The 19,359-nt window shown below is 48.0% G+C and overlaps 1 protein-coding gene across 3 annotated transcripts in view; it reads right to left on the bottom strand.

Annotated features, from left to right (window-relative positions):
* The window catches only part of LOC147673477 (tudor and KH domain-containing protein-like), a 619,192-nt gene that overhangs the window by 91,077 nt on the left and 508,756 nt on the right, over nucleotides 1–19,359 (bottom strand). The gene's annotated exons all lie outside the window — the stretch shown is intronic.

Genomic DNA, 19,359 nt, shown 5'->3' with positions numbered 1-19,359 from the left:
TCTTATACTGTCCAGTTCTTTTTCAAGCCAGTGGTCAAGGTGCATATGTCTGTCACTATTTGTTCAGGACTGTAATTGATAAGCAGGTGTTCAAATGGAACCCATGTCTGAAAACAAGTTCTAGTTGCACATATCACTGTGTAGAATCAATCTTTAGGTCAATATTCTTAATTCTTGATAATCTGTTGTAGAAAATAATGAAGCACAGGCAGGATTTCTACATACCTATGATTCAGCCGAACCAAGCTTTATTTGAAAGACATTTATGTATTTTCAAGAAATTAATTAAAAAAAAAATAGTGAGTGATAAAGAGTTTCTCTCAAAAAAGAGACGAAGACGAATGAGTAGACCCCAGGTGTAAAGAACAGCAAAACTGATTGACAGCAACCAGTATACCGTTGATACTCACATTTTCCTTCACTATGTCTTCCTTTGTTTAAAGACAGCAGTTTATATTCAGTACAATCACGGACATAGGAAATTAATCAATGTATCATAATTACAGAAAACAGTCGGTCTTTGTACGTGTCAACGGCGTTTCGACCCTTAAACGGATACAAGGTTCTCATATGACTGTAATGACCAGGGGTTGACTAGTATTCTTGAGAGTCAATCCACAAGATAGGAACCACTGAGAAAGCAAATCACTGTCAAGTTCATTTTCTGAAGGTGGCGCCTATTGTCGGCTTGTAAGGGGCGAATGTCCTATAATTGTTCTGTGAAGAGTTGCTGGGCAGCTAACGTGTGCTCTGATCAATAGGACAATGTCCATGTAGGGCCAAATTGTGCTCCTATATGCACATCTTTCTGTTTATCCTGAAGACAGCTCTCCCAGTCAGAGATGCAGTCTATGAAGCCAGTGCTGGCAACAGTAGGTTATGGATTGAATACACTCTGCCCAAATACACTCTGCTGCAATGCAATACAGCCCTTATGGTGGCTAGGAGGACATTGTACAGATATGGGACAGCAAGGGGACTCATCGTAGATCAATGGTCGGCGGACTGGTGCATATAAGCAGAGAAGTCGGAACATAAGGCCAAAGGTTGCCTGAGGAAATTTGATCAGGTATGGGGCCCTTTACAGGAATTTCAAGAAATTGACGAACCGAACCCCCTAATTAACAGGGGAGATGGAGATATATCCAAGGTGGTCAGGGTGTGGGTCACCAGTTCTGTGCAGTGTGGGGAGTCTATAGCATATTATAAAGATGTAAGGGTGGTCTGGAATTGGTCTACTTATTCCACAATGGATGGTAAATGGTGTGAGGTTATTCTTGGATGTGTCACATTGATTATTGTAGTTTGTGCTAACTGTAAATGGTTAATGAAAAGTTTTTTTAACAAGCATTTGCTATGCAATAGGTCTCGCATTAGGAAAGTTTGAGCTATTAGTATTGTAAATGACACATTTTTTATTCATGTGTTGGTTTTGAAAATAGCGAAATTAATAGCTTTGTCATTTACAATGCCAATAGTTTTAACTTTCGCAAATGTGACACCTATAGCATTTGTAATGCAATATGTGTTGTATTTACGTAACTTACATGTATTTAAATGACAAATAACAATGGCTTTACATTTTTTTTAATAATTAATATTTCAATAAAAGCTATTGTATTTTATAATGGCAATTGATTCAACTTTTGTAAATAACTTTTGTGAAGATTATGTTTAGTGCATTTCATTGTGACAAAAATCCAAGAACAGAAGTGAAATATTAACATCTTTTTGTGACATTTGTAATAAAGCTTGAAACATTGAGAGAACATATTTGAACCAGTTGTTGAATGGTTGCACAGATTGATGCTGTGGTGGTGTTCAGTGTTGTTGTGGTGCCCCTGAGTGATGCTGTGGTGGTGCGATAGAGAGAGTGAGGGCGATAGAGAGAGTGAGGGCGATAGAGAGAGTGAGGGCGATAGAGAGAGTGAGGGCGATAGAGAGAGTGAGGGCGATAGAGAGAGTGAGGGCGATAGAGAGAGTGAGGGCGATAGAGAGAGTGAGGGCGATAGAGAGAGTGAGGGCGATAGAGAGAGTGAGGGCGATAGAGAGAGTGAGGGCGATAGAGAGAGTGAGGGCGATAGTGAGAGTGAGGGCGATAGCGAGAGTGAGGGCGATCGAGAGTGAGGGCGATCGAGAGTGAGGGCGATCGAGAGTGAGGGCGATTGAGAGAGGGAGGGAGCGCGATAGATAGGAGGGCGATAGATAGTAGGAGGGCAAGAGATAGATAGAGTGAGGGCGACCGATAGAGTGAGGTGGCCTTGTGGTGGCCGTGGTGGTGGCCATGGTGGTGGAAACATTTGATAAATTTTTCCAGCCCCGAAATTTCTAAAAAAACCTTGTAAAGGAAACAAATCCAATTGGCCCAGAGTGGATTCATTGTATAAAGTAATGATCTATTTTCATTTGGCACTAGGTTCACCACCTTTCGGAGGGGGCGTTTACACAGTGACGACCAGAGGTGTACTTTACTTTGTGCTTCTTTGTTGCGTGTTTAAAACGTTAGGGGATGAGAATGCTTTCCACTGGTGTGACTAAAATTCTTCCTCGGCAGGTTAAATTAGGACTTGGCTGGTAAAGCCAGGTGTGCCCCATAAACCCAGAGGCGGAAGCCTCCAGCCCCCCAGTAATCAATAAACGCTGAAAGAGTGTGTACTTTAATGAGGCCGACGAGAGCTAACCTTACAATCCACGCACTCCGCTCAGGTGGAGGTGCGTGAGCCTGAGACTGCACCTGTGCAGCCCCCGAAGCGGAAGCACTTGACACCAACAGCACCGGCTGCCGGGGAGGGAAGCCCACCCAGGGTCTGCAGTCAGCAGCTTGTGCCATTGCACCGAGCCTGGCGCGCGCCCCATAGCCTCTGCCCAGCACCGCCGCCTCCCAGGCTGCCAGTGACGTCAGGGGCCGTGCGTGGAGAACCTCCCCGCGCGTGCTAGTTAAAAAGAAGCAAAAAAAGAAGGACTGAAAGAACATGAGAGGAGGAGGTAGACCTGCGAAGAGGAGCCAGTGGCACCAGCAGCGCACACACCTCCCTCTGCTAACAGTGGCACAACCCAAGACCAGCCTTCTGCAAAGCAGCATCACACAGACCTGCCATCTGGTACTAGCATCACCCATATCACCCTAGACGTTGTGTCTGCCAGCAGCATCCGCGTAGATCTGCCTTGTGCAGGCAGACTCAGCATCAAATATCCCATTGTCACTAGCACAAGACCTGGTATCTACCTAGGCACCGGCACTGTTCCTGTACCTGCCCTGTGCCAGCAGCACTTCAAAAACAGACTTACCCTCTTTCAGCATGCACACTTCACACCGACCTACCCTGTGCCAGACAAACCACCCCGAGTATCACCCACACCTGCCTTCTGCTGGCAGCACCAGGAGAGCGACCTGGTACACTTCTGAGATCTGCCCAGGCCAGCACCCTGTGCCTGCATCAGCACCCGAACCTGCCTTGTGCCCTCCACAGCCTTCCGTTCTGCCCTCCGCTGTGCCCTGTGCCCTGGGAGCTGCGTGACTGCAGAGCCAGGACCTGCCGTCGGCACCGCTGACCCCGTGCCACTCCTCGGAGTACCCGCAAAGCTCAGCCCGGGAATGCGGCCCCACTAGTTGGCACTGTTGTGTCTGGCAGTGATGTTCCTGCAGTGCGAGGCCAAGTTCCGAAAGAGGAGCGAGTTCCGAGGGAGGAGACGGGGTCTGAATGGAGGACCACCCCGGAGGAGCCGGCGCAAGGAGCCTGCTGGCACAGAGGGCTGCCGCTGGCTCTACCCCCGGCTCTCCTGCTGCTCCCGCAACGAGAGCCGCCAGGGGCTCCTACTGCACCAAGAGCCCAAGGTAGGCACCGCCATGGGGGACAGGCCACAGTGCCACCTGTGCCAGGAGGGACCATGAGGGGCCCAGTGCGTACTGCATGCCAGGGAGGGTGCATGGGAGAGTGGGTGACTTGTAGAGGCTTATTGAATGTCTGCGAAGGTGTTCTACAGACTAGTTTGATGGTGATTGCAAAGAACCAGAAAGAACCATTATTTAACTATGAATAAATATAAATAAAGGAATATTTGTGTATAGAACTGAACAGGAGTGCGGACAGGGGGCACAAGTAAATCATGGGATAGTGGAAAGGAAACAACTACATCAAGCGATAGTGACTATGGAGAAATTGTGATGAGCGATCACATGGGATACTGACGGCGAAGAAAGAATAGACAGGACACGAAGAAATAATGTTGAAGTATAATGACTAATGAACGAAGGGATGGGTACCATGGAGGAAGAATGGCTACTATATGAAGGAATGGCGAACAAAAGTACAGGATACCCACTGACTGAAGGGGCGGTGAAAATGAATAACTAGTGACTGCAACATAAAGGAATTGGTTAAACGAAGAAGGGATGCTCACAGAATAAGCAGATGGTTAACATGAAGAAATAGTGGACGCCTGATGAATACAAATGTGCAACTACTACAGAAAAATAACTAAATAAATAAAAAAAAGAGACAGCAGCCACCGTAGCGAACACAGAAGACCGCGAAACAGAAAGCAGCTTAGTAACCGGGTTGTGACTGAGAGGGCTGCCCGCGCATGCGCGCTATTTGTTATGAAGAGGGAGCCCCCACGCCAAAGCGAAGTGCGGCAGCTGAAGTCCCTGGTCCCAGAAGGGGGCCCGGGTGAAGACCAGCGGATAGGATTGCGGGGCTCCCATCCAGAGAATTACCCGCTGGCTGCCGAGGGAGAGAGGGACACGTGGAAAGAGCCCGGTGAGAGGGAGGAGGGGGGGGGGGGAGGAGCACGTGCGTTTGTGTGCTGCGTCTGCGAGTGTCTGTGTGTGTCTGTGTGCGTGTGTGTGTCTGTGTGTATGTTATCCACTTCCTGGCAATGTAGGACAGGAGATGTGCACGGCGTGTGGGTCAACGTGCACGCTCACATGGGAGAACCACCTAAGCGCCCATCCCTGGTCTCACATTCCAAGGAAGTGAGTAACAAAAGATGCTTCGTTTGGCGCAGTGCTTCGCACTGCTTACACCAGCTCGCCCTAAAATATGATAGAAAGATGATATGGCCGAAAGAGGACCCTCAACTGTGCCCAGAGCAAGGTCTTGCCAGGCTAAAGACAGAACAAACAATTACAATGAGCAATTACAAACCAATTTCGCTCCTTCCTTACCCGGCAAAGCTACTGGAGGCACATGTTGCAAAACTTCTTTGTGCCTTCATTGAAGGAACTAAATTCTTGGACCCCCATCAGGCTGGCTTCAGACCATCACACTCCACCGAAGTAGGCATTGGGAGTGTAGCAGATGATCTGAAAGAGGGTGCGGATAGGGGGTGCACACAAGCCCTGGTCTTAGACCTATCTACGGCATTCGATACTGTGGATCACCTATTAGCGGATAGAATGGAAAAGGCAGGCTTGAGGGATAAGGAACTGGAGTGGATGCTATCATTTTAAGGGGAACGCACCCAATCTGTTAGGATGGCTCCTTTTGCCTCAGCCTGGGTCAATAACACATGTGGTGTCCCACGAGGTTTATCTCCCCCCCCCCCCCCCCCCACCACCACCTGTTCAACATTTACATCAGGCCCTTGATTCATGCTCTACAATCCAGGGGAGTGAAGGTATACAATTATGCTGATATGCAGCTGACCTTTCCAATTCACGAGACAGAGGAGTCTAAGGATTTCTTCCAACGTACAATGCTATTCATTAAAGACTGGATGAGTCATAACTATCTCAAATTTAACTTTGATAAAACTGAGATAGTCCTTTCCAATAATAGACTTGATCAGTGGACGTCAGCACACTGGCCAGCAGCACTGGGCCTTCCATCTACCCCTACAAATTCAGTAAAAAGTTTAGGAATTAAAATGGACGCCAAGCTATCTATGCATGAACAGATCAACCTGGTTACCTCCTCTTGCATTTACTGCAAGAGGACTTTTCGGAAAATTAAGATTTTTTTTCCAGGGAAGCAAGTACGGTGGTCATGCTTGCTTTGATCATGTCCAGGCTAGATTATGCCAACGCCATCTACTTAGGGCTCCTGGCATATCAGACCCATAGGCTGCAGTTAATACAAAAACCAAGCAGCCAGGCTGGTCCTCCAGCAACCACGACACTACCACATGTAACCACTTCTGAAGCAATTACATTGGCTTGCGTGACCCAGCGGTCCAGGTTTAAGACTGGTTGCATGATCTTCAACGCCCTCTGTGATAAGGGCCCTAAATTCATTTCTGCAAAGATCTCTAGGTATCCACCCAAACAGAATCTCAGATCGGCCTCGATGTCTATGCAGACGATTCCAAGATTCAAACGCACAAGAACGGGTGGCTCCCGTTTCTCCATCCTTGGCCCCACTGTATAGAATTCCCTGTCAATAGACATCAGACTTACTCCTGAGTACACCAACTTCAGGACAAAACTGAAAACATGGCTGAACACCCAAGCCTATTGCTAGTAGCTCTCAGGAAGTCTCTCCCTCCCCTTCAGCGCCAAGAGACCTTTCGGTATACGTGTGCTTAACACATTTCCCAAACAAACACACACTTCGGAGAAGGGTGCAGATAGTAGGTCAATATGTTTCACAGCGCACCAAGTCACAAACTTGTCCCAGCGGAAAGCATATATGGTCTTTGTCGATGAACACTCGGCTGCCAAGATGACATCACAAACTCAGAGGAAGATCGAATACCCTCAACTGTCGTCACTCAATCTCCACGTATGAAGATGGAGAGTGCACAGGTTCAGGTGCAGAACTCAACCACATAGCTTCGACAGTTGATCCTCCCGAAGCTGCAGCCGGATCGTAGGATAGACTACTGGATCCCAAAACTCTCCTTCCTCAGTCCGTGGCCACCACAATGACTTGGGCTCCGTCAGTTTTGATCTTCAGAATCCGGAGGATGAGGGGTATCAAAAGAAAGGCGGTTTACATATAGTCTAGGCAGAATGAGTGACCGAGAACCGCTTTTCAACCTCAAGGTTCTCCCCAGTACTGAAAGAGGCCTTCTGCCACCTCCAGATGCAGTTGCTGCTTGTGGTGCACGAGGCATTGACGGCGGGTTTGTCCGCCCTAATGTTTAGGGAACCGGTCATTTCAGCCATGTGAGAGTCACAGAGACATGAACCCACCGCCCTGTTTCTTGCAGTACCACATGGTGGTGTCCATGAACACACATGGGATCAACTTACCTTTCATGAAGGGCAGGAAAGCTTTTAATGTCAAGTGAATCGCTCTCAACTCCCAAAAAAATTGATGTGGAGCAGAGTCTTCGGTGGAGACCAGAGGCCTCTGATCTCCACCCCCGACTGATGTACATCCCATCCTAGAAGCGATGCATCTGTCACCAGTCTGCCCTGGGTGGGGAAAGGAGAGGGGTCTGCCACAGACCCAATCACAGCTCAGTAGCCACAACTGCAGACATGAACTGAAAAATGTCCTTGGTGCAGCTTCCACTAGGATTTCAGATCCCACTGCAGAGCCCCGCATGTGCAACCTGTTTCAATAGCAGGGTGCAGTAGGTCTCACTAAGACCCCAGACCAAGGCTGAAACATCGGGATCATAGTTCGAATGACCGGACCTCTATGCTCCGTTGGGAAAGCATGAACTGCACAATGTACAGCCTGGCTCCAATGAAAGGAATCATATGAGAAGGAGTCGGTGTGATTTCGGGACGTTGATAGTGAATCCCAGTGAATGCAGGTTGCCCGCCTTGGTCTGGAGGACAACTGCCCATAGCAAGCCAGCTTTCAGCAGCCAGTCGTCGAGGAGTGGGAAGATTGGAACCACAAACCTCTTAAGGTGTGCTTCCACCCCCACCATCACTGTCGTAAACACTCAAGGGGCACAGATTAGGTTAAAGGGGAGCACTGAAAATTGCTCCTTGCCCATCGTGAACCGCAGGTAGTACCGATGGGCCTTGCGGACGGGGAAGAATTGGCAAAAGGAATTCTTTCTTCCTTCTCCTGTGCTCCTTTGTACTTTTTCATTGAATTTGCGCTTCCACGTAACTTTTCATTATTGCAGGGAAATGAGCCAGGGAGGGTAGAGAGGGAAGTAATGAAAAGTTATTTGGAAGAATAAATCCAACTACAAAGTACAAAGGGACAATTCTTCCTAACAAAAGTCCACAAAAACCTCTGGAAAAACACGATGGATAAGTTACTTACCTGTAATCCTAGTTCTCTTCCAGGGGTACCCTCATCAAAGTCACAAGCACTGAATATTCCCGCCCATGTGCGGGGACCCCGGAAATAATATAAAATTATATATGTAAATCACATATAAATAGCTCCACATATATGTATGCACATATATAATTTTTTCCCACACCAATGCAGTCCAAAACAGAGGCTAAACAATGTAAATACTCGTACATACACTGTAATTAGCAAGGAAACAAAAAACACATTAGGTCAAATAGCCCTTGAACTTTGTGTTTTAATGAGCAAAACACTCATAATCCTGAAATTTGCTAATAAATATACATTGTTAGCCACAGGCTGCATTGAATAGCAATAGCATAGAAAATGAAACCATTTTCAACAAAAACTGGCACTGTGCCTTTAAGGCAGCCATGACCCCTGGCTTCCCATCATGCCTCAGGGGTGACAGGTCAGTTCTTTGCAGAACCCTGAAGTCAGGGCTCAACCACAAGTCATAGAACAGACAAAAATCTCATTTACCTGGGGAGGCGGGTGGGTTGCTTATGACTTTGATGAGGATACCCCTGGAAGTGAACTAGGATTACAGGTAAGTAACTTATCCTTCTCTTCCAGGGGATCCTCATCAATAGTCATAAGCACTGAATAGAATAGCAAGCCCAAACACCACACCTGCAGGTAAATGAGACCTACAGGACCCAATCGAAACATTTGTAGCAGCCGAGTACTCCGCTGCTATACAGATTCCGCAGGGAGGCCTGGCCTACCTGGGTATCTGCTCTAGTGTCAGAATCAAGACAGTAATGTCTGGTAAATGTATGGAAGGACTTCCAGGTCGCCGCCTTAAAGATCTCAGACATGGGCACATTCTGGAGAAAAGCTGCAGTCTCAGCTCTACCCTGGGTGGAATGCGCTCTGGGAGAAAACCCGAATGTTTTCTGTGTCAACTGGTAAGCAAGCTTGATACACAAAATTATCCATCTCGAAATAGACCGTTTCGAGGCTGCATGACCTGTTCTGATCGATCCATAGTTATCAAACAGTTGATCAGAAAGACTTATAGCTTTGGACCTATCCAGATAGAATTTTAAAACCCTTTTCAGGTCCAAAGAGTGCAAAGCCCTCTCAGCTGGAGAAGAGGGATTGGGAAAGAAAGTGGGTAGAGAAATGTTCTGATTGACATAGAAGTCTGACACCACTTTAGGAAGGAAGAACGGATGTGTCCTTAGTACCACTCTATTCAAATGAAACACCGTATAGAGTTCCTTGGAACAGAGAGCTTGGATCTCGCTCACCCTACGAGCGGACGTGATTGCTACCAAAAAAGCGGCCTTCCAGGAAAGGTGTTGCAAGGTAGCTTTATGAATGGGTTCAAAGGGCGGACCCATTAACTTAGATAGCACCAGGTTCAGCTCCCAGGGAGGAGAAGGCTGACGCACTGGAGGGTACACTTTTTTCAACCCTTGCAGGAAGTCCTTTACAGCTGGTAACTGGAAAAAAGAAGGTTGTGACGGTGTCCGCCTATACGCGGTTATAGCGGCTAGATCCACCTTAATAGAATTGAACTTTAAACCTGCTTTTGCCAGATATAACAAATAAGGAAAAAGAACTTCTTCCTGTCCTTAATAGGAAGATGACCATTTTGCATGCACCACAGATAGAAGCTGTGAGAAGTTGGCCTGATATGCAGTGCTCACTATTCTAGTGATCACTATGTATCAGTCCAAACAACCCTTATGGTGATTGGTTGTAAGTCAACCTTATAGACCAGCTATCCTAGTAGCGTGGATACGAGCAGTCTTCGGGCTAAACTCTAGAGGGCGTGTTAAGCCAGCTGTTATACCATCACATATACCCCTTGAACACCAAGTGAAAGGACACCACACAAGTGTTATGAAAATAAACAGTGTATTTATTTAGATCACAACAGCCCTGTACTCTTTATGAGGACAGGGTACTAAGCACACAACAAAACTCTTACGAAAATACTTTAAGTTGCACAATTTACACAAGTGCCCGAGGGGCACGACAAACCATATACTAAGGAAGTGGAATGCGAAATTACTAGCAGGTAAGTACTGTACTAATAGGCTTTGGAATCGCTAGGACTACGTTACTGAACCTTCAGATTACTAGTAGGAGGCCTAGGGGACTCGGGTGCAGAGTGTGCACTCTCACGCGGGATGCGGGACAAAGTCTATGGGAGCTAGTAAAAGCAAAGTTAGTGTTCTCGGGCGAACCAGACTAGATAGGCTGAAAAACGAAAAGGATCTGGACCCTTGGATAGTGAGGCTATGCTGGGGCACCGAAATGCCAAAGTTACCTAGCCCAGGGGCTGCAGCTGCATAGGTCTGAAAAGACGTTGGGAATCCTTGTTGTAGTCTATGGAGCCTGAAGAAAGAAGTTGCTGGCAGGTGACCAGTGAAGATTGTTCGAAGTGATCCAAGCCTGGATCGAAGATGGACGACACCTGAAAGCAGAGGGGACCAAGTTCTTAATCACTAGCCAGTGATTGCGTGGGCACCAGGATGGCACCGGGCGAAGTCACCTCGACCAGGTGAGTGGGCGACGCTGGGCTCTGCAGTCTCACGGACCAGGAGGCGTTGTTGGCGACCAGGATGGAGGTGCGAGCTGTCCCACGATGGTTGATGCGGTCGACGTCGCTGGACCCAGGATTGGGGCAACAAGTCTTGGCAAATTCAAGCCCACGAGGTGGACCTAAATTGGCGTCTGGTGTGGACCAGGAGGGTCCGGGGTGCTCCTCTTTTGGAAGGGAGCAAGGGCCAGTCTGGAGCAACCAGACCAGCAGAGTTGTCGTCGTTGATCGTCGTCGAGAAGGCCACAAGCCAGCGGGCTAGTAGCCAAACAACGCGGTGAGCAGCAAAAAGCAGAAGGGCCCCACGCAGATCGTGGAGCTGCTGGGGGGCTGGACTTCGGTGCTGGAGCTGCTCAGGGTCGGGGCTTCTCGGACCCCAAAGCACTCACCAGAGGATCCCTCGGCGGTCGTGCTGGATAGAAGTCGTGCAGTTCTGATGATGGCCGGTCCCTCGAGGTCTCGACACACCTACGGTTCTCAGCTTAGCTGTAGAGGTAGGTAGAGGTCAGAGGTGCCACGGAAGCCGGGTATCGTCGAGCTGGTCGGTCGGATTCCTGAGGAAGAACGTGCAGCAAACCGCAGAGTTCTTAGATGGTGCCTGCGGATGCAGGGTGACTACTCCTTAGCCACAAGGGAAAAATCTTGAGAAGAAGTAGAGTTCCTTTCGTAGAAAGTAGTTTCTTGATTCAAAGATCTAATTTGGAAGGGTCCCCGCTCCTGCCTTTATCCTAAAGAAAGGGGTGGGTACGCAGATAGATCCTGCCCTAGGGGTGGGACCAGGAAGGGGGGTGGTTACACCCCTCTCCCATGCCGGACTTTCCCCAGGCCAGGGGCTGGTGTGCCCCTGGAACTGGTTCTAGCCGGCAGATGCGTAGTGAGCACCGGGGTGCCACTTGCAGTCACCTTCCTGTAAAGCCCTGCCTACCCAGGATACACAAAACCCTGTCTGGGATGGTGCTGGCACCGCCCCTGACAGGAAACCCTTTGTCCAAGCTCTCCTTGCTGGAAGGACTCCCAGCAGCAGGAGGTCAGACTAGTGTCTGTGGTGGCAGCATCCATTTTGTGGAGCTGAGGCTTCAGTTAACTTTAACCGGGGTTCACAGTTACATACATGTCGTGTCCCTCTAGAAGGGTGGAATGCTAACCCCGTCGCCAAAATTGGCGAGGGGTTAGTATTCCAATTCGTATGACACCTTACTCGACATGTTTTGATAAAGCAATACCAGAGATAGCATTTAACCGCGAGGATTATAATGCACTTAAGAGTATATGGTATGCGTTATCATGGAACAGCTATTAGGACTTGGTTCCGCAAGCTGCAAACGGGCTCAGCTCATGCCAGAGCACCATTTCACACGATTCCAAGCACTCTGCCTTCAGGATTGTCAAGGCCTGCCATAGGAGTGACTGATAGGAATCTGTGTGTCCATTTTTAGGGTTAGATATAGGGAACTATATCTAAAGCAAAGGGTGATTACACCACCTTGCCCCAGCTGTCGTGCAGCCAGTTGTGGCAGATTTAGATGGCCATCCAGGGGTGGCATAATACATGCTTCAGCCCCTGGTAGGCCCTGGGTACACCTATGCCCTGAGTTACAGGGTCTGATAAGGTGGCCCAGTACCAATTGGAGAATGCACCTAAGGTACACATGTCAATTTAGTGAGAGAACCGCTAGGCTGTGGGTCTGATTGGCAGGCCCACAGCCAGAGAAAGTCGTAAACCAGTGAAACAAAAGCAAAAAATCTGGGTGATCATAGGATTGCAGACCCTACTCTCCTACAGAAGCGCTTCCATTTACAGGCATAAGAATGTCTCGTGGAAGGTTGTCTCGCTACCTTCAGGATGGACATGCAGTCCTGTGGCAATCCTAGATGGCCGTACTGTATGACCTCAGGAGCCATGCTGTCAAGCTCGGTGACGGAAGGTTGGGATGATGAATCCTCCCGTTCATTTTGGATAACAGGTCCAGCCTGCATGGCAGTTTCTTGTGAGGAGCCACTGACAGATGAAGCAGGTCCGTGAACCACCATTGTCTCTGCCAGTCGGGGACAATGAGGATCATTGTTGTGCACGAGTGTGTCCGCTTGCTCACCACCTTCGGGATCAGCGGAAGTGGAGGAAAGGCGTACACAAATTCCCCTGACTAGTCTATCAAAAGGGCATTCCCTCTTGTTCCTGGACGGTAAAAACGTGAGGCAAAGTCTTGGCATTTGGTGTTTGTCATCCGCGAACAGATCTAAGGAGGGACGACCCCAAGCCTGGAAGATTCCTTCGAGCACCTCGTCGTTTAGAACCCAGTCCTGTCTGTCTTCGAAATGCCGACTCAGCGCGTCCGCCCTCACATTCTGTTCTCCTGGGAGGTGGATCGCCGTGACCGACAATTTGCGAGCCAGAAGCCAATGCCCGATGCGCTGGGCCTACATTGACCGAGTCCGTGAGCGCGTTAACCCCTGCTTGTTTAAATAGTACATTTTGGTGGTGTTGTCCGTTTGTACTAGTATTGATGTTTCCTGAAGCGAGGGGAGAAACGCTTTGAGAGCCAGGTGGACTGCTCTCAACTCCAGCATGTTGATGTGATACGTACTTTCTTTGGGAGACCACAAACCTTGCACTTGGAGGTGACCCATGTGTGCCCCCCAGCCTTGAAGGGAAGCATCGGTGATCAAGGTCTGAGCAGGAGGAGGTTGATGGAACAGAATTCCCACCTGCATTTTCAGTTTCTTTGTCCACCATGGAATGGAAGCTCGAGCTGTTTGACAGAGTAATCCGATCGTCCCAGCGAGCTGACTGTTGGTCCCACTTGTCCCCCAGATCCTAGTGAAGAGGATGCATCTGCAGCCTGGCAATCGGGAATAGAAAGATGCATGAAGCCATCGAACCTAGCAGGGAGGCAATCTTTCGCACTTTCTGAACCTTGTGGCGAAGTACCAGCTGACACTTTTGGGTTATAGAACACTGTCTCTCCTCCGAAGGAAACACTTTTCCTTCCTCGGAGTCTAGAAGAGCTCCTAGGAAGTCAATCTTCTGGGTGGGTTGTGAGACTGATTTGCTGAAATTGACATGTAAACCCAACCGGTGACAGAGCTGGACGCAGGTTTGGAATTTATTCCTTACAGCGTCTGGGGAAGGACTTTTCAGTAGCCAATCGTCCAGATACGGGTACACAGAGACTCTCCTTCAGCGTAGAGCAGCCGCTACTACTGCAACACACTTCGTGAATACCCGGGGAGCTGACTTCAACCCGAAAGGCAGGACCTTTAATTGGTAGTGAGAGGACCCCACCAGGAACCGCAGGAATCTTCTGTGCTTGAGGTGCACCGGGACATGGAAGTAGGCATCTTGGAGGTCAATCGAACACATCCAATCCCTCTTCCTGAGATTCGGATATATTTGGTGAAGTGCCAACATGAACTTTTCTTTTTTGATGAGCAGGTTGAGCGTTCTCAAGTCCAGAATGGGCCTGAATTCTGGCTTTTGTCCCTTTTTTCTGCCCAAGAAATATTGAGTACACTCCCTTCCCCCTCTGAGCGATCGGAACCCTCTCGATGGCTGATTTTGCAAGAAGTATCGCTACTTTTTCAAAAGAATGAGCTGATGACTTAAGGTTGGCCTTGGGGGGACGGGTGGAGGCAGGTGTTAGAAACGAAGACAGTACCCATTCCGAAGTGTAGTCAACACCCATCTGTCCTGAGTAATGCTTTCCCACTCTGACATATGATGTGCAATGCTCCCCCCCCGGAGTGGTCAACAGCACTGGGGGACGGAAGCACTCATTGCTTTTGCTGGGACTTGTTGGAATTATTGCCCTGGCGTGGATTTCCACCTCCTCTGGAATTTCGCTTGCCTCTAAACTGGGACTTCTGTTGCCCCTGTTGGTCCTGTTGGTCCTGACCCTTCTGCCATTGAGGAGTTTGAACCATCTGCTTGGAAGGGCCCTTGTTGAAGGAGCGGTACTTCCTCCGAAATTCCTTCTTTTCAAGCCCTACGGCCTTAAGAGTGTCCAACTCTGACTTAATGTGTTGCAGCTTCCTCATGCGTGCTTGCCCCAAACAATGATGTACCAGAAAAGGGCAAGTTCACGATCCTAGCCTGAGCCTCAGGTTTCAAGGCTGTCAGGCGCAACCATGACGACCTTCTCGCTGTCACTCCATGCGCATAGCCATGCGCTGCAAGGGTAGCTCCATCTGTCGCAACGCTTATGATCTGATTGGAGACCTGGCTGCCCTCCAAAAGAATCTCCTCAAAATCTTTACGGTCCTCTTGAGGGAGCTTCTCAATGAACCTTTGAAGAGAATCCCAAAGGGATCTGCCATACCTACCCAGAAGGGCTTCCGCATTAGAGACCTTGAGAAAAGAGGCTGAGGTGTTGCAGACTCTTCTTCCCCACGAATCTTGTATTTTGCTTTCCTTATCCGGAGGCACTGTGGATGAGGAAGCTACAGCACTGGATTTCTTTGCCGCCGCAATGATCACAGTCTGGTGGTGGGTCAGACCCGAGGAAGAGTGGATCCTCCTCTGGCGAGCGATACTTTAAGAACCCTTGCTGGGGCGGCCTTTATAGTCGCTGGAGTAAGGAAGACCTCATTCACTGGATCTATGATTCCAGGTACCAACGGCAGCAGAGGCTTGGGCGCCGTTCTGTGATGCAAGGTTTCAAAAATCACAGAAGTCTTGACCTGTGGAGTAGTCATGGGAACTCCCAGTTTCTAAGCACCCCTGCCCACAATGTCTTGAAACGTGAAAATGTCGTCTATAGGGGATACTCTTGATGGGGACTGTCCGCCAGAGTCGGAGAATAATCCCTGTGAGAATGGGTCGTAGATTAAGTAGTCGGAGATCTGCGAGCCCATCTCCTAGATCTCGATCTCCGCCTACTGGAGCGAACTCGGGAGCGCGATCTTTCCCTGGGTCGGGAAACTTGTTGATCTAATTGAGCTTGCAACCTGGCTGCTGTCTCCTTGTCTGGAGCCCAATCTTGCAGAGGCCTACACCATCTTGGTGATAGCCTGATGGAAGGAGACTTCTGGGTGCACGCTCTCACTGGTGAACGTGCCGGAGGAGGCAAATCCGCTTGCCCATGCTACGAACGAGCAGGAGAATGTCTGGACCTCTCACTATCCGAGGAGTAGAGGATCACATCTGAAGATCGTTCACGGTGAGACCGGGAGACCGAACAGGATGATGACAAACTCACCGGAGACCCCCCTCTATGTCTGGAGTTAGACCTTGTGCGACTTCTGGAAGCACGTCTGTCCGATACTCTTTTCCTCTTGGCCGGAGGACTCCTATGCACTGAGGAATGTTCCACCTCCGCAGCTGAAGCCGATCTTGGGGACCTCTGCTGTGAAGGCATGAGCCGGATCCGAGGGCTGACTCGCTGTTTCCTGAGCAGTCTGCCCCGAAGGTGACCTCCCCATAGATCTTGGAGGAGAGACTTTCCTCGAAGATATGTCTTGACGTCGACCAACGCTGCTGCGACGACGGGGACCCTCTCGACATCTAACGCCGTTGACCAGGTGTCGACGGAGGCTGCTTTGACGTCTAACGTCGATGCTGTGACGTCAACGGGGATCTCCTCGACGTCGACCGTTGATGGTGTGACGGCGACGAAGGATGCCTAGACGTCGAGCATCGCTGCCCAGACGCCGACGGAGGTTGCCTCGACGTCGAACGCCGATGACTAGGCGTCGACGGAGGATGCCTCTACGTTGAACGCCGATGAATAGGCATCAACAGAGGATGCCTCGACGTCGAACACCGATGACCTGGCGTCGACTGAGGAAGCCGCGACGTCCAAGATTGGTGAGGATGCTTAGACGCCGGCTGTCTCGACGTCGAGCTCCTATGCTCCAACGGAGACCTTTCTCTCGACGCTGCACGCCCCATAGATGGCAGCAGAGGTACTTTACTTCGACGTTGAAGTCTTCATTGTCTTAGCCGTCGTCGAAGGCCTCTTCAACGCAGATCCCGACGCCGAAGGAGAGCAAGTCGGGACTTCTCTCCACGTCGATTGCGTCCTGCGCTTCTTCTGCCTCTTAGGAGACCTACCTCTCTGAGAGACCATAAATACAAATTCTCTACCTATCCTTGAGAGTTCTCTTTGATAAATTCTTGCAGTATTCACAAGAATTCGCAGAATGAGAATCAGGGAGGCAGAGGATACACACAGGATGTGTGTCAGTCTTGGCCTTCTTCCCACAGGAAGGGCAGTTGTCAAAGAGAGAAGGCATTTTTGGCAGAGAAAATCCTTTTTTCAGATGCAAAAAAGGTAGCACTAACACTATGCCCAAAAGACGTTGAGTGAAAGTAAAAATTGTAGAAATTCTCTAGTATTTTTTGACAGAAAGTCAAAAAGAAAGGGAGCTGTTGAACCAGGGTCCTGACTGAAGAAGCCGGAAACAACAACTGACCTAACTGTCACCCCTGAGGCATGATGGGAAGCTAGGGGTCATGGCTGCCTTAAAGGCACAGTGCCAGTTTTTGTTGAAAATGGTTTCATTTTCTATGCTATTGCTGTTCAACGCAGCCTGTGGCTAACAATGTATATTTATTAGCAAATTTCAGGATTTATGAGTGTTTTGCTCATTAAAACACAAAGTTCAAGGGCTATTTGACCTAATGTGTTTTTTGTTTCCTTGCTAATTACAGTGTATGTATGAGTATTTACATTGTTTAGAAATAGATTCTATAAAACCTGCGGGAGACGCCATTTTAGCCATGTATTATCTGTTTTTAAGGTTAAAATCCCACCCTCATTAATATATGCTGCCGAGGTGGTGGACATGAATCATTGGCATATGTTTGATAAGGCAGAAGGACAAATTATTCGCCAAATCTGTAATTTAAATTCTCTGGCTGCCCCACATGTTTTGCGCCTCCAATTTGGATTAGTCTTGTCCTTTATTCTAGCCCAGGCAGCAGTCCTTAGGTGGGGTAACTCTTCTTGGGGAAAGAGGGTACTCTTAGGGGTGCTCTGAGAACAGAAATCTTTTGCAATCTAAAAGCACAATCCACGTTTTTTAGGTCCTTTTTACATGCAATTGACAGTTTTGGTCTTAGTTTCATTCCCGCTTCTCCAATGCCTAAATCTGGTTTGAAACAGTTCTTAAAAGAAATTTAGATCTCCTATTAGTTTAGCCAGAGACATTGCTTTAAGTAAATCCAGGCCCAGTAACGTGGCGGTCAGTGGGAGTACATTGGGGAATAAACCACAGCCTTATTTAACTTGGAATATCCCTCATGGGATTAGAAGGCTGATACTCCTACTGAGATTTAATCTGCTGCCTTTAAGAGACGTCACCGGTATCTGGGATAAAACACCTAGAGAGAAGAGAATCTGAACTGTGCCAGTTGCAAATCCAAGATCTTAATCATGTCTTATTTGTATGTTCAAAACTGCAAAGTGCCAGGCGAGTGTTTTTAAAACCAGTATTTATCAAATTTAATATTCACTCTGCTCAGGATACACATTCTCTGGTTTTGTCACCCCTGAATGAAATGGTTTGCTTTAAGATATACCAATTTTTTAAAACATTTGTGCCCATTTATTAGAATTTGGTCTAACAGTAGTACTCTGGTTTCGATTTAATATCAACTGGTTGGCCTCTTAACACCTTGAATGCTACAGCAATTCCCGCTTGGTGCTGAACTCTTTAGATTTCCATTGTTCATGACGAGCTCAGCTCTTCATAAGCACTAGACCAGTGTACTGCATGACGAGCTGAGCTTGTCATGAGCAGGGAAGGGGTTAATTGTTTCATGTATTAATTGCATCATTTGCACATTACTTAGTATGTATACAAGAACTTTTATTGGCAGGTTATGTGATTGTTTTACGTATTATAGCATTATTTGCACATTTCACATTACGTTTGATGATATGTTAATGTATAAGGAAGGAATTTTGTACTGTATGCAATGTTGGTCTTTTTAAATTGTTAGTGTGTTTTTGTGGACCTCCGTCGGAGTTCCAAAACAAAATAAATAAATTGAATTACATTGTTTAGCCTCCGTTTTGGGGCTGCATTGGTGTGGGAAAAAATGATATATGTGCATACATATATGTGGAGCGATTTATATGTGATTTACATATATAATTGTATATTATTTCCGGGGTCCCCGCAAGTGGGCGGGAATATTCAGTGCTTATGACTTGATGAGGAGGATCCCCTGGAAGAGAAACCCATGATTTTTTGCGGTGCAAACAAAAAATAAGCGTAAACGCTAACCACAGGTTTTTCTAAATTTTTTAAAAATTGGAAACACCGTGGAAAAATTGAATTCTCCACAAATAGAAACAGAAAACAGGAACGCCAAAATAGCTTTACGCAAATGGTGTATTCTACTCTGTTCTGTTTGGTTCTCTTTTTAGGGTCTGTGTCCTTAGTTTCTCTGGGTTAGAGTTATTTTTCAATATTTGCGTACTGTAATGGATGGGATATGTCCTCATCTGATTTCTGTAGCGAGTTCTCCCTCAGGGACATTTCCTAAAACATTCTAGGTTCCGATTATCCTGGAAACTGCAAGTGGTAATGAGATAAGACAGCAGCTGCTCGGACCATGTGGCATAATAGACCCACAGCTGTCATTTTACT

The sequence above is a fragment of the Lissotriton vulgaris genome, chromosome 12 (assembly GCF_964263255.1).
Source record: "Lissotriton vulgaris chromosome 12, aLisVul1.2, whole genome shotgun sequence".
Taxonomy (NCBI): Eukaryota; Metazoa; Chordata; class Amphibia; order Caudata; family Salamandridae; genus Lissotriton; species Lissotriton vulgaris.
This window is presented reverse-complemented; position numbering and strand designations above follow the sequence as displayed.